This window comes from Opisthorchis viverrini (genome assembly GCF_000715545.1).
Source record: "Opisthorchis viverrini unplaced genomic scaffold opera_v5_219, whole genome shotgun sequence".
Lineage (NCBI taxonomy): Eukaryota > Metazoa > Platyhelminthes > Trematoda > Opisthorchiida > Opisthorchiidae > Opisthorchis > Opisthorchis viverrini.
The window spans coordinates 633692-649954 of record NW_008751875.1 but is presented as its reverse complement, the minus strand read 5'-3'; the positions used below and the strand labels follow the sequence as shown (position 1 = coordinate 649954).

The following is a 16263-nucleotide window of genomic DNA, read 5'->3' as shown; positions in this document are numbered from 1 at the left end:
TGTAGACTGAAGTTCCTCCCCCAGCACACTAAGAGAATAAAGATCCCGAAGCCACACTTCATATTTGAGGGTACACAGCCCACATTGAAACTAGATAGCACACGCGAAATTCTATTTGTATGTATGTATGTATGTATGTATGTATGTATGTATGTATGTATGTATGTATGTATGTATGTATGTATGTATGTATGTATGTATGTATGTATGTATGTATGTATGTTTTGTAGTATGTATGTATGTATGTATGTATGTATGTGTGTTCAGCTGTAATACCTTTTCGGTACCTAGCTGCCATGTCACCAAAAGGATACACGAGGGCTGGGATACTGCCAGTCCCAGACAGATGGAGTCAAGAGGCAGAAGTCGGGTTCGAACCAATGACCTTCTGATCAGTATGTTCGTGTTCTAACCACTGAGCCATGTCGTATGTACTACGTACGGTCTGACGATCGCTGAATAACAAGATAAAGTTGTCCACAACATTCATTTTTGCTAGTCTTATTCCAAATATCAAAATATTAAAATCCGCTTGAATAACAAGACAGCGTTGTCCACAATATTCATTTCCTCTAGTCTTATTCAAGATATCAAGATATTAAAATCTACGATTCAATGAAGCATGCACTCCAGGATTAGATGGACAACAGGGAAACAAGAAGTCCTGTCGAACTTCGGGCACGTTCACTTTGGACTCTCTGGGGTGGACACTAAAGAGTATATTTTAAAATCTTCAGAATCATCACGTTTTGGTCACGCACACTTGGAAAGACTGACACGTCTTCGGAGACAAATGCTCCTTTAAGGTCGAGAAAAACTACACTTTCTTGGCATAGAGTTCTTCAAGTCACCCACCGTTTTCAATACGTCTAAACTAGAGTTGCCACAAAGTTACCTCTGAAATGAACTGAAGCGTCCTACTTGAGCATTGAAATCTACGGACTAAGGCTATGTCGGACCAAGTTCCGGTGAACAACGGAGTGGTTATTTCCAGATACAAAACTGCATTTCTTGGAAGCAACGCTATTCTCTGTCGGTTCGTAGGCAGAATCTATAAACAAAAGGTGGTCATTATTACTACAGGCGTGAATACTCGTGGAAGTGGACTGACAAACGATACAAAGACTGGTATGCAGTCAAGCTAGAACTCCTCATCTCTGGATCCGAGAGCTTTACCAACAATGCCGCACCAGCTGTGGCAGTTGAATGATCACCGGAATTCCGCAGTCGACTGCTCCTATACAGCGAAGGTGCTGTTTGTCTGGTCAGTGCGCTCAGTTCTTGTATTCGGATGTCAGTAGAGCAGCATAGGTCGATCGATAGTGTATCAATAGTGTGCACAAGAGAGACTTGTTGACCAACCGCCTAAGGCTTCGAACAGTAAACCCTTTAACCAAAACTGATGAACAGGGTCAGATCAGTGGAGATGAAGGGACTTGATTGGTGTTTAACAACTGATCACTTCCTTGAGTCACTGAGTGACGCGCCTACAGCTGACGGTTACAGAAGTGTGGTCATTAGATGGGCTAGAAAGAATTAGGAGTGCAGGCACCAGTTTTCCTCTATTCTTTCAGCTACATGAAACGAATGGTGTGACTGTCTGACGTAGATGCCGACGGCCGATGCTACGTGGAGTAATTAATTATCCTATAGGATGCCAAAGCCTAGACAGAAGGGCATATAGCACTTTCGGCTAAAGCTTACGGTCAAAATCCTTTGTGCAATGTTACGCTGATCGGTGTACGACTCGTAAAGAACTAGTTGCCACATTTTCTCCGAACCCTCAAGTGGAGGACCAGCAGACTATTTGTTGACCAGCCTGGTGGGTGCTGCATGGGCATAGCTCAATCGTTTGCCAAGATAAGTAAACCGCCGTATCACGTTAGAGTCCCGCGACGAGTTTCTTTAGTGGCACACTAACCAGAGACGCTCTGGCCTTGGTTGACGAAGAATAGTAACGAAAGCATTTTCGTAAGAAAGACTGGCCCATACTCGCAGGAGATACAATCCATACAACTCTGCAGTCTGTAAGAAGTAGTATGAGATCCACCCCTGTTCATTTACACTGTAGTGGACTAGTTCCACGCTTGAATTTTGTCCTGCTCCTCCTCATAGTTCGGCCCTAGTTCGGTGAGAATTTCGGCATATTAATCTTCACATGCGCCAAAAATAGATCCCGCGACTGAAACTACCGTAGCAAATTTGAGAGTCAAAGTTGGGAATATATGAAATAAAGACTAGTTATCTATCTACTTTTTATAGGCCCGGTATTCGAGCAGTCTGTAGATTGACTCCAAAAAGCAAATCTCTTTGTTAGTCGGGTAGTGCGACTGCATATTCTTGCAAAGTTGAGTATTACAAATACTTTGATGAGGTGACAGAATTGAGCACTTTGAACAAATGAAGAATTGCAACACAATGAGCGGGACGGAACAAACAACTACTTCTATCTATTTCAGTAATATACTCGACAAGGAAGACAAGCGAACGGTCTATCTCGACTGAGTCCGAGTGCTGAACCACTCAATAAGGACGGACGAAAGAAGCACCCACCCAAAATGAACTTGCGTGAAAAAAACTGACATGGAACTATTGAGTTAGCGACACATTTCCGATAAGAAGAAGTTTCCCAAGCTTTCACACGGATCCCTTTCTGGCCTCATGGGCGTTGATCAACTGCACTATCCCTCTCCATCTCTCCCAACCACGTCACATTTCCGATAAGAAGAGGTTTCCCAATCTTTCACACGGATACCTTTCTGGCCTCGTAGGCGTTGATCAACTACACTATCCCTCTCCATCTCTCCCAACCACGCGGTTGTAACGCGGCTCTACACAACGGATATTTGCCTTGACAGTTGTGTATCCGACTCCATTGTTCACTTGTTCATCTGGAGGGATTGAAATCTTTAAGGTGCCTGATAGCTCAGATAACGCGATCTACTGGGTGAAAGCTACCGTAAGGCCCTTTCGGACGAAATTCTGCGTGAGCTTTGACAAACAGGAGAACATGCACCAAGGATTGATTTCGATCAACCCCCCAGAATAGTCGGGGTGTACATGTAATGTACATGTGCATAACTTGGTCCACTAAAATGGACAGTTGGGGGCCTAGAAATATCTCAGTGATCCCAATCTACATTTCATCTTTCATGTGAATTCAACCTTGAACAGCTCCTTTACTACTATTGGGTGTGTGCAGAACAGCCAATCGATTAGTGGATCGATCGACTAACCGTTTTCAGGTATAAAACTGTGTGATTGTGATTGGAAAAGTGTAGACCAAGTGACCGGATGGTTCAGTGGACTTAATGGTCTTCAGCCATCGGATATGTTGTTTCCCTTAACCGGCGACCGATACAAATTTTAGCTGAACCCTACTGTCTATAACAGTCTTCAACTGAATGTGGTGATCATAGACCGCTTCGTGTTCCAGCTTGCAAGTGAGTGTATGACTTCTCTGAAGTACACTTTGATGTTTAAGTGGAACATATGATTGATAGAAATTCGGTGACTAACCTGCCTGATAAGCCCCAAGAAGGGCGAAACCAGCATTCAGCTGTCATATATTTTTCATCAACCTAATAAGTAGTGTTATGTCAAGAACTGTATCTTCACTCAGTTATGATTTGATTGGTGTGCACTACTTCCTGTTAAAATAAATTCTAGTAAGGTGCTTAGATTGTTTCTTTTCATTCAAAGGTCTTACTTACAAGAAAGCCTCATGTGTTTCAACTTTTCAATTTCTGGTCATATTTTTCCCAAAGAGGTTAAATGACGTTATGAAGGGTTCAAACAAGCACCGGAGGGGACACTGAATCGGTTTAGTTCATTCACAGTCACTTTCTGATACACAAGCCATCCAGGACATACAAAACGGCACCAACATCTGCATTAATCAATAATTTGTAGATCACGACGCAGTCTACAATACCATAGACTGCTGTTTCGATCTTTTGGTTTCTAATTCTATGTCAAGCGTTAGTTCACCAATACTGGCGCTAAGAAACTAAACGCGCACCACCTTATTCAAGCTCAAGGTCAAAGTGCGTTTAAAGCAGTCGGAGAAATACTTAGTTTTTTCTAATCGAACTCTAGAATTGCGATGTCCTAATCCTATTTTCCGGATAGACCGGTTTAGTCACCAACTGTGGATGTTGCTTACACTTTGTCTGAGGTTACTTCTTAATGCTACTATCTACTCAAGTGCACTAAATCTGCTCTAGTTTTACGTACATTCTTCCGTATCGATTCAACTTACTCCCTTATCTTGGTCGGACCAATCATGTGCACGGCAGTGGTTTGATCACAAAAATCCGGCATCTCGCTTGTTATGGACTACTTAATTGTTGTGCAGCTGAGTGAACACCAGAACTGGGATGCCTGTGCATTAGACAGGTTGTACCCTTAGATTGACCTACATATGTGGAATTCTGTAGCATTGCTTGATCATTCGTTCTCCTCATGAGTACAACATATCTGTTCATTCAGTTGGCCAGGGAAGAACGCACTCGGCAATAAATGTTTTTTCCTCAAACTGCTATCAAGAGAAATTCCTCTTTGTTGTTATCGTATCAAAAATCATCAATAACCTGGAGTTGCATACTGACACAGTACAGGTTGGTTGTTTGCTGCTGTGATCAGTCGAAGAAACGCGTTAGGTTGGCTGCTGGCATTCCACCAGTATTCTCACAGCTTTGAACATTTGAATGTACATGCTGTAGACATCCATCTTTCGCACTGTGAATCAGTTCGAACCCACAGCGATCCAATCTACCCAGAAAGTACAAGCTCGACAGTCCGACCCCTCTGCTATGTCGGATATTAAGAAACATCATTTGCAAGTTAATTTGTCCCCTCTTCTTTACCGGACATTAAGAAACATCATTTGCAAGTTAATTTGAATATGAATATCAGATCACATCGCCTCTACAAGCATTGAGCACTTTTATAACAAAGCATTGCCCATCAGCTTTTGGAGTGGAGTAAACTCGACTAGAAGGCGGCATAATCAGAGAGGGTTTCCCGTGACTCAAATATGTTGTGAGTCCTTTCTTCTTTCCTGCCGTTATTTCCTAAGTTTAATTTCTTTATTTGGAGGTGTTATGTATTTTAAAACAACTGCTTGTCCTTGAAGCCCAAAAACAAAAAGAATTCGACGTGTTAGGCACTGTATGGTGTATTCATGTGACAGCATTCCCACATTATCAACATGACAAAACCGAAAGATTTTCAAACAGGTGTGTGGAAAAGTTTTGTGTGAGTGACACCACAGTTCGTTCGGAACGTTCGTTCGAAAATAATAGAGAGGTAAATAGAGCACGGTTTTTCACTAGTTTTCTTCTTGGCGTCGAAATTTTCACTGGGAGGAGAGTAGACTTTGCCACAGGGTTGTGTAACCCGATAGCCCGATAAAATATACTGCGATATCTCGAATATCGTGCCAACTGAATCATGAGGCGGCCTGTGTGTAGCACATTCAGTTGAAGGTCATCATAAATGAGAGATTCAATTGAATCTCCAGTGAGTGTATTTCTCGAAAACAGTCCAATTTGGGTTCAAGTGGAGCATAAGAATGACGGCAACTCGGAAAGTGCGCCTACCTGATGAGCCCCAAGAAGGGCGAAACCGGTCGTGGGTTGTCGAAGAGTTTTCAGCAATCTTGTGAGTAGTTTCCTTTATGAAAACACTCTAGGAAATTTCCAAGTAGCATCCGTAAAATCCGCTCCACGAGGTAAGGAATGACTGACAAGCACCAAGTAGATGACACCTAGCTGTGCTTGGTTTAAACGGATAATAGCGGACAACAAACCGAGTATTTTTAAAGAATGGTACCCCAAAAAAACTCCATGGCATTTCACGTTTCTAACTATCACCTCATTTTTCGAGTAATTTGGGCAACGAGATACTTTCGAGCGTCCGACTTACTGAGTCAGCGGTCTACACGTTACGCTTTAAAGTATCGGAAATTAGAAACTCTAATATATCTCAAGATGTGTACATCGTATGCGCAAATATAAGGAACCAGCAACTCACAGCCTGCGCTGATCGGCCAGTAAACTTTTCCCGTGTATGCAGGCCGAAACTCTGAGTTGCTAGCTTGCGGTGTGTTCTTCAAAAACACAATAACAAAGCACTGGTGATCGTTTTTTCTCAGATCTGACCTCACAAGCGGAAACCCAGAAACCCATCACCTGTCTTGATGGATCCAAATTTTCGGTCTTGGATCCAAGGTAGGATTCTGCTACCCTTTTTCATCTCAGTCATTATCAGATTATCTCTTACCCACGCCCTCCAGCAGCCCCCTACCACACACTGAACCTATGACCTTCTGATCCACTATGCCATGTGGACAAAACTAAAAAATAAATGGGTGACAGATGTGTAAAAGAAGGTGTAAAGAAAGACATAAAAATGGGGGGCGTTTCATTCGAGGACGTGCCAGCAATAGTTTCCATCCAGACAAAATGATCTCCAACATATGTAAGAATGTTTGGAATGGAAACACGCGCAAAGAACAGCAACTGTAAAATGGACAATGTCGAGTGCTTTTCAAGAAGCAGTGCGCCTCAGGACGCGAAGAACAGCAACTGGAAAAAGGACAATGTCGAATGCTTTTCAAGAAGCAGTGCGCCTCAGGACCCGCATTCAGGCATGAGGTGTCCGTAGCACGGGGTCAGGAGGGAAAGTCGGTAGTATTAATGAACACTCAACGACATGAACAACGCATACAGTAAGTAGAGACCCCAAAATGATGATTAAAAACAGGTCACCGCCTGTGACCTTAGGAAGCTTCAGTCCAACAACATAGCGAGGAACTGACCGTCGGTTCGTGAACCAAAATATTAACATCACAGTTGATAGCACGTAGGGCGAGCCCCATGAGACTCTCCTGTGTTCTGGTTGGAAATGCTGTTAAGTTACCAGTTATGTAGTATTTTTCACCGTCGAAAGTAACCAGTATGTCAAAACCCGACAGTGTAGTTGGCTCTGTCTGGAGTTGCTTAGTTCACCGAGACTGGTGCCAGGCCTAGGTGGTCAGTACCCCGAGGTGATACTTAATTACTTGCTTGCTTATTTACTTACCAACTCAAATAATCACTTGCATGCCTACCTACTTACTTGATTAATTACTTTATTACAGCATTCCATATGCATGCTCAGTGAAAAATCTTGCACCGTTTACACTGTTTCCCTCCAACGGGCAAGGCTCTTCACTGCTTCTAAATGTCCACTAACTGTTTAAGGGATTTCAATAAATCTATTCTAAACGACCTTGACGAAATGATATTTTAGCATTTTTCCAAATATCTGAGTGACATTTTTGACAATTCATGTCAATTTTTTTGAAGAACACTAGCCACAATTTCTCAGTAAAAGACCATTTTAGCCTTTGTTGACCCCCCTCCAGGTAGACACAGCCGCCGAGTTCCGCATAACCCCAACTAAATTCAGGTTGCACCAAGTTCGCGGAAGGTTCAGCTAAGATTCATTCAAGTTTCTTGTTGAAATCAAATTTGTGTAAGGTTCAATAAACTTCCCGAATATGTTTTAATTGTTCGTAACTTGTTACTGAAAAACCGGCCGGTTGAGGGATGCCCAACCTGCCACACCCTCAAAGTCCTTCAGGAAAGTGCAAGCACCTCTTTCCCCGAAATGTCGTGGCCATGGGATTTCCATACTGGTTCTGGTTACGACACTTGATTGGATGAAGACTGACTTCGAGTGCGCTGTTTTAGTGGCCAACACACGAGCCAGCCAGTTACAAGCTTTCTGACACGAAATTAGAAACATCATTTTTGAGGAGTCAGCATTTCCAGACGCCCTCTCCAACTTTCATGGACGCTGTTCGATTACTAGACAACGACAGACAAAAATTGCAAAACTGTTCAATAAATCCATATCAACCTGTCGCCAGTTGCAAGGACGGTGGTTTGGCACCTGGCCTGACACTACTGGCATGTTTCATCAGTAGTATAAACGTTACACCATGAAAGCCTCCTTGGTTCAGTTGCAATGGGGTTATTCTACTGAAAACCGTCTGAGTGGAAGTATCGCGAATATCTTGGCCGCCATTTCGAACAGGTTGATGAGCCGATATCTGTAATCGGCTGATTTTTTCCCCCTTTTGGACGGAGGCATTCAGATTGTCATGTTACAGTCAGATGGGAAAATGCAACCTCCGAATGGTTTGAGGTTTGTGAGAAGTGCGGACGTATAGTCTTTATTTTGGCTAATGTCCTGTCCGACCATTGTGCAAATGAATGATCAATCAAACCTCAGGTGACTTAAGATATAGAGAATCGGGCGGCTCCATTCGGTTTCGGGATTCATATCCACGATGTTTGGACGAATAACAGGAACAAATAGATTTCCACACCGAAGTGAACTCCGGGTGACGTAAAGTTGTTTGTTTGTACAGCGGCTTGGAGGTACCAATGCTGTGGCAGGGAGCCTCTCATTAGATGACTAAAGATCTGTTGTCTTTCAACTGTTTAGAAATTCGGCAACCCCTGACTGCGCAATCTTAGATTCCCTCTCAAGTTTCTCAGCCACAATTGAAAATAACCCCTCCTGTTAAATTGCTGCGTCTTCCAGACCGATGTTCCCAAAACAAGCACAAAGTTTGTAGTATCATTTGAGTTGAAGATTTTTGCCTCACTATAAGTCGGGGACAGCTCCGGATAACCACTCTACTTTTACATGGATACGTCAATCTGGCAAGTACCTTTCTCTGATCAATATCTGGGTGGTCACATGAAACAGCTGCAGCACGTGACTTGGATGACGCTGTGAGAAAATAGGGGTAGTTGTTCACAAGGTCAAACAAACTTCTACGCACAAAAGGTATACTAAATCATCCTGAAAGTTACCAGTCTCCTAGGTGAGGATATCCGCGATCTAGTCGCTTTCTACTGGTGTTTCTGAGCTCGAACTACTGCTTTCATTGCGTAATGCTGAATCAGGCGTGCCGTCCAAACCACCAAGCATATTAGCCTTCTCCATGTCATCATCAAGAGTTTCACGGTTATGATTCAGGTTGTCACAAAAAACGCGCAGATTTTATGTTGTAGTTGCAGATGGAACAGCTGAACAACTCATGGTGCTGAGGAAGAATTTTTTGTCAGCCAGGATGAAAACCCTACGAAAATCAAATGTAACTTCAGCGGGCCCGCAGTGCAAAACCTCGCTTTGGTGGCTTCTTGTGCGGAGTGGTTTTTAAAAAAGTTTTTATCAATTGACTGTAAAATCTAGAACTCTGAGTGCTGTATTTTTCCATCCCGGTTGTAAGAGGATTCATCCCCGACATAACAGGTTATCTTCAGAGGTGCACTGACTAGTCCGTTTATTATCTTTGGATGTGGTCACGTGAGACCATCGGACATATTGGTCTAGTTAAACAGAGAAAACAGATCAATAGCCACCAGATCAACAACCAGTCACTTCAACAAAGTTTGTTTCCCCTACCAACACATTGCCCGACGGATATGTTGTGAACCGTTCATCAGGATTTCAAACTGAGGTCAAGAATGCAATAATTCAGAAGATACATTAGCGTCAGTAACGATCACATTGGTCTCACTAATGCCAATCCGTGAACGGCACTACCATTATTCTATAAATGTTCGCACCAATCAAATGGGTACGCACCTCAGTCACTGTACGTTCGTTGCTCAGCTCGTGCCACCAGCAATTCATGTTCTAGTTGGACTTTCAAACAACCGTTGTTAAATAGGGTGAGTCAATCCATCTGTTTGTCATACGCAATACAATGGGTTAACATAATTCCCATGGGACTGTAGAACAAGCTGTTGTCGCTTCTGAACTACAGACATTCAAAGGAAATGACCACAGTTTTCTTTTGTATGGGTTTCATGTCCTAATTACGTCCCACATCATCACAGAACTTCTACGGTGGGTAAATGTGGTGTTCAGTTTAGGCAACCATGCTCGTCTTTGCTTTCTTGTGTTCACTCGTATTTCAGCCGATCGATAACCCATGAAAAATCGATATCAGACCAAATGACTGTCGCGCTAGCTTTTGGGCATCGACTGCCTGAGTGACATATGTTGAGTGTATTCGTTTAAACAAGTGCTATTTTCACGTAACCATGTAGAGTTAGCCCTCTCACTATATTCTAACTTACTCCGATTATCTCTCCATTGAGATAGTTGATTAAATGACAACGAATAAAATCGATGTTCATCTCATTTCTACCTTTGTGCGCTCGCAGAATGTTATGCTACGGTGTTTTGGGCCTTGTAACACCAATAAATTGATGGTATATGCATTTGCCTCATCTGTTTCAGTTAGTCGATTTACCGAATACAAACCATGTACAAGTGGCACTTTGGACGTAAGCTGATCGCTATGATGAGCGAGCGCCCGTGACTGCATGATTGAACCACGTCTGCTATTGACGTTAACCTCAGAGTCCTTATTTAGAGAGGTGGCAGTTGTCCATCCGACAGAGTTTAATCGTTAGTGTATTGATATTTCGTTGCCAACCTCTCGGTCACTTCCACTCATCACAGGGCTGTGCTGAAAGGTCTCTACGAGGTAGACGGTCCTTTCGCATGCGTAAAGCATGTCCTAGCGAGCATGGCCCATGAAGTGCGAATGACTCGTCCATCGAGTGAGTTCTTCTTTAGCGAAGCCATCTACCGTAGGTCAGCATTACTAATCCAATGTTCCCAACAGATCCTACCAATGCGTCAGAGAAACCGATGGTCAAACACTGACGACTGATCCAAAAAGCAGTGGGAACCCTACATTTGGTAAGCAAAATGAAGTCATTTCACCCCCATGGGTGTCAGAGTTTGGCAAAAGCTGTCCTGGCCTTCCTGATTTAAGAAGTAATCTCATCTTTGATAAGTCCACCGGAAATTGTACAAGTGCCCAGTTAAACAAATTTATCTACCGCATCGATCGACCCGTCTATAGCCCTGAGGTTTGAGTTTTTGATCATATCCAGTCTTGAGGCAGCACTTTATGCTTTGCAGGTGGCAAGCGCATGCCAAACCGCGCTGAAGAATTATTTAAAATATACGCTCATTTGCAAGCTATAACTTGGCTTTTCGAGAGTCTCACCTGGAACCCAGTTGAATCTCTCGCTTGTCATGTTTTAAGGCAACTAAGTGTGCTGCACCAGGCCGCCTCATGTTTCAGTCGCTACGACATTGGAGATGTCGCGATACATGTATATTTGTAATGCACTACTCATAAGGTTGCTGAAAATTCGTTGAGAGCCCACGACCGGCTTCACCCATTTTGGGGCTCATCAGGTAGGCACAGTCCCCGAGGATCCGTCAACTTTATGTTCTACTTGAAAGGTTGAAAAAAATCGGGTTTTTTTCAACCTTTCAAGTAGAACATAAAGTTGACGGATCCTCGGGGACTGTGCCTACCTGATGAGCCCCAAAATGGGTGAAGCCGGTCGTGGGCTCTCAACGAATTTTCAGCAACCTTATGAGTAGTGTATTGCAGTTATTTAGGATGTCTAAAGTAGTTTGCATCTTTCGAAAGATTGTGACCAAGGAGAACGGTATCGTCCGCATACTCAATGTCTGTGAGCAAAAGCCCCGAGAGCATTTCGATTCCGGAGGTTTCAGAGCCAGGGAGAGTAATTTCACGCAGCCTATCAATAGCGAATTCGAAGGGGAATGCTTAGAGAGGGAAGTCTTGTCATACACCGCCGGATATAGTGAACTGAGACAAAAGCTAGCTGTATGGCTGCAAGCTCCCACAGGAGTTGGCGAACAGTGTTCTCAAAGGGGATATAAATTTGAAATGGACGCTCTTGCTCATCAAACACTGCCAGAGTTTCTGAAGATCGGCAGAGTCAAAAGCAGGTTTTATATCAAGAGAACGAAAATTGTGGTATGTTTGAAAGAGTGTCGCTGTTCAAGAACTTGCCGCAGATTGAAGATACGGTCAAAGCATCTGAGGCCAGAGCAAAACTCAGCTTGATTCTCACGAGTTTGTCTCCTTTTATAGTCAACCAACCTGCACAAAATAATCTCAAAGAGCATTTTGGATGCCATGGCTACCAGAATGATGTCACGATGACTTTTGCATAACGTTCGTGTACCCTTTTTAGTGATTTGAGTCACAACCTAGGAGCTCCTCTTCCAGTTCTTTAATGTGGATTTGTCACACAGTTCACCATTACTTCGGTTCGGATTTTTGTTGCTCATAGTGGGATGGTGTCATTGTTCCATTCAGGTTTGTGGGCTTCCTCCGGGTTAGGATGAGGGAACCCAACCCAAACTCTTTAATATCCTTAGACAGTTTTCCGAGATAATCCTCTTGCGAACGAATTGTCTTCCCGTCTTTTCACAGATTGTTTCGCTGACACCTGTATCCTTTTGGTGGGTGTATCGAATCAGGTGAACTGGGACGCAGCTTCCATCGGTAGCGAAGGCCTACTGCATCTCTGGAACCTTCGCAACCCACCAGAGTTCTCCGTCATCCTTCAGCCTTCTTGGCGTGGCTGAACTCTGAGGAACCGAGTTCCAGCTAGTTCACACAGCAAGATCATTGCAGCACTGAAGCCCAACTATCACGACAAGGGGACAGCTTTAAGTTGGGTCTTATCCGTTTGGACAGCACGCACTGATGCTAGTAAGAAAGAATGTGATGGATTTAAGCGTTCAACTATGCACTGTCTCAAAACAGGGGGAGTCTGTGAAATTCTATTGGTGTGCCACCGGATTCCGCCGCTAGTCTGCAACTAATTCGGGTCAATCGATTATTTCATTGATTTGGTTTCTTGTCGATTGCAATCGATCACATCAGCAAGGATGTACAGGTGCGAGGGTGTGTATCAGTCACTGCATGAACTGTTTAAACATACCTGTTGTAAGACACAATCAAAGTTTATTCAAATCGTCCCTCAAAAACGGTCCGCTGGGTAAAGCAGTCCTGACTTCAGGGAGATATGACGTCATTCGGGTCAACACCAGGTCATGTGTTTAAGGAGTTCAGTCTTCGGAGGTAGCTTCGACACCAGGAGAGGCCATAAAATCCGGATAGCTGCGTCCAAACCGTGTTCAAGAGGGTGGAGACACAATGCAGCTCCACAGAACTACGGAAGAGGCAAGAAACCCTTCTATTCACAGCATTCCAGAACAATGGATATCCGAGGAATTTTATCAAGAGAAGCTTGAAGAAGAAAAGATTTCAACAACGGCAACAGCAAGAACAAACCACCAGACGGGTAGTCCTGCCTTACATCAAGAACATATCAGAACTTGCAAACAGATTATTGGCTCGGAAAGGAGTCTTCGTGGCCCACAAACCGAATACCACCCTAAGGGAAATAATCTTTAGACCGAAGGACAATCAAGACAAAACCAAGAAGAACAATATGATATACCAATTCAACTGCAACAACTGCAAGAAATTCTACCTCGGGAAAACTGGGAGGAGACTATGTACACGAATAAAGGAACACAACGCGGCCATCAGGAGACATGACCCCCTGTCCTTGATATCCATACACGAGGACCAAAAAGGCCACAGATTCAATCTAGAAAACGCAAAAATTTTGGCATACAGAGACAGGAGGCACGGAAGAGAATTTCTGGAAGTATAATACTCCACAGCAGATTCGATCAACCGGCGCATCGAAATGGATCCAATTTACGCACCCCTACGTACAAAATACCAACACCTCAACCGGAACACTCAAGGAGGACCGAATATTGGATTTACGAACAAAGAAACAAGGAACTCTTTGGAGTCAAATCAATAAAGGTCACAAGCCAGGACTTGAAGGGACAAAGGTAACCGCAGCATCGACCAGATTACGACGGCAGGGGGATGCCACGCTCAAAGGTCACGTGGGCATCGGCGAATGGGGACACAGGACAGCGAAGCAACCAATGGAACCACCCGACCGTACAACTAATCGTGATCAAAGGTTATCCCCTGCTAGCAGCACGTATAGTAACACACGCGTAACACCACTCAACGCACAACCACCAACCCACTGCTACGCACTACTGCGCTCCCCAGTAACGCACTGATGATGTCACCTCGATTGGTGATGAAACGTTTGCAATCAAATTACCCAGCTCAGTGAACAAGCCAACGACCATCTTATATATCGTTTATTTACTTTTAATGATGGTTGCCTAAATGACGAGTGGAATTGTCGCGCTATAAGATGACATACTAATTTAGTCGAAACACCGTACACATTCTGTGATGGGGTTCTGTTGAATGCGACAAGTGTCACCGATGCCGAAAGTGCGAATTTCAAACCAGATGTCCATAAACAACCTGAGTATTTAGATCAACAGAACAGACAACCAGTGAAAGGAAGAAGGCCTTCGCTGCGGAGTTATTTATTGAAAAACACCAACTAAACAGTTACAGACTATTGAACAGGGAAGCAAAACTCTCATATGCATCTTGTTTGTAAAAACTGTGTATCCGCCTTCTTCTCGAACTCGTCTTCCTAAACTTTCCTGGATGCCCGTTGACCATCACTAAAACGTAAACGAATGCTACAAAGCGATTCCACCAATTCCGTAATAAATCTCACTTTTCAATAGGCGCGAAGCGGACTTATGAGAAAAACACATACTACTCGCGTGCTTCATCAGTAATGCCCATCGTCACCCTAGCATTGTAAATTGTAAAGGGGAGTAATGGTGAATAGGTGACTGTATGGTAACGGAATCGTAGAAGAATAGCCATTGAAATTTCACTCGAAAAAATCATTGGGTGGCTGAAAAAAGTTGGTTCAGTGATACTTTCACTGAATTGTAGCAATTTCTCTATTGACTCACAAAAACGCCACCCTACTTGTGAAAGGCAGAAGGCCTTCGCTGCGGAGTTGTTTATTAGAAAACATCAACTGGACAGTTACAGGCAATTGGACCGGGAAGCAAAACTCTCATGTGCATCTTGTTTACGAAAACTGAATATCCATCTCCTTAAACGCGTCTTCCTTAACTTTCCTGGATATTCATTGACTGTTGCTCAAATCCAAGCAAATGCTACAGAGCGACTCCACAAATTCCGTAATAGATCCCACTTTTGAAGAGATGCAAAGCGGATTTACCAGAAAACATACCACTCGCGTGCTCTCCCATAAGTAGTATCACAGTTGCACCACTTGACTGTGAATATCCACGAATGCTTTGACCTCCAGCGAGAATCAACCACTATCGATTAAAGTCGTGTTACTCTGGTTTATCTTTGAAGTGGATAACTTTTCAAAAGACACCTACTCACCTACAAACAAGTATCATGTAACGTCCCTGCGGCGCAAAACATACAAAACGGTAGAATATGAAATTCGCGCATTGGGATTCTATGTATTGATGCACTAGTTAGGTGTGAATTCAGCACATTTCCTTCCCATACTTTGAGTTTCATCCAATGAACACAATTTTTTCCTCATCTGTATAGCCCTTTTCTCACATGAAACCAGTTCTGATTGGTAAAGTGTGAGTTCTTCCTACAGGCACCACAAACACGTTGTACACCACTCCTTTCCCCTCAAAGACCGGCCAACGGGTGGCCCAACTTGCGAGTTGGTCTCTCTTCAGAGGGGAGTTACTCTGAACCCACGTCTCACAGGCCAAACAAAGCGGTTTTAACTGTCCGTCTTACTACAGCCAAATGGATAAAAGTCTTGATGATACCGCATCACGCGACCTCTTTCATTGCTCATCAACTATTGGACATAGTCGTGTAGATTAAACACGAAGCTAGACAGACGTCAAGTCCACGGTGAACTTATTTCGCATGTAAATCGGCTTTCTAAATGAGAGTTCCAATGGCTACTTTTGAAATATTGGTTCGCCAGGCAGGAACTCTGTCAAAAGGGATCATGTGAGGTCCTGCCGAAATGAAGATGGAACTTTAGAACAGGGGATGTGAGAAGGGTCTGTCGCACACATTCCCGCTTTGAATATGAGAGGTAATCAAGAGTAGTCCACGTTGCGTTCCGACTGTAAAATTCACAGGAATTTGTCAGCAGTAGGTCCATGAGGATTTTGGCTGAACAGCTCAATACCGGGTGGCCTTCTCCTAAATGGGGACTTTTCTCTCATACAAGTTTACCGACTCGGTAGCCAAAATGACTACTATTCCTCTCATTTGAGCAAATTAGTTCAGTTATAAAAGGCGCCTTTAGGCGAGGATCCGGCAGATAAATCGTGCTATGGAGACGTGTTCCGAACACACAAAGTCACGTTTGAGCGATGCTTTGATTTTGTGGTACAAAAGTGAACCGAAACATGTCT

General features: G+C 43.5%; 1 protein-coding gene across 1 annotated transcript in view; it reads left to right on the top strand.

Annotated features, from left to right (window-relative positions):
* Positions 1-3366: 3366 nt before the first annotated feature.
* Positions 3367-16263, top strand: part of T265_08440 (hypothetical protein) — a gene marked incomplete at both ends in the record, with an annotated part of 17514 nt that continues 4617 nt past the window's right edge. The window contains one exon of the mRNA XM_009174241.1: positions 3367-3443. The remainder of the gene's footprint in view (positions 3444-16263) is intronic.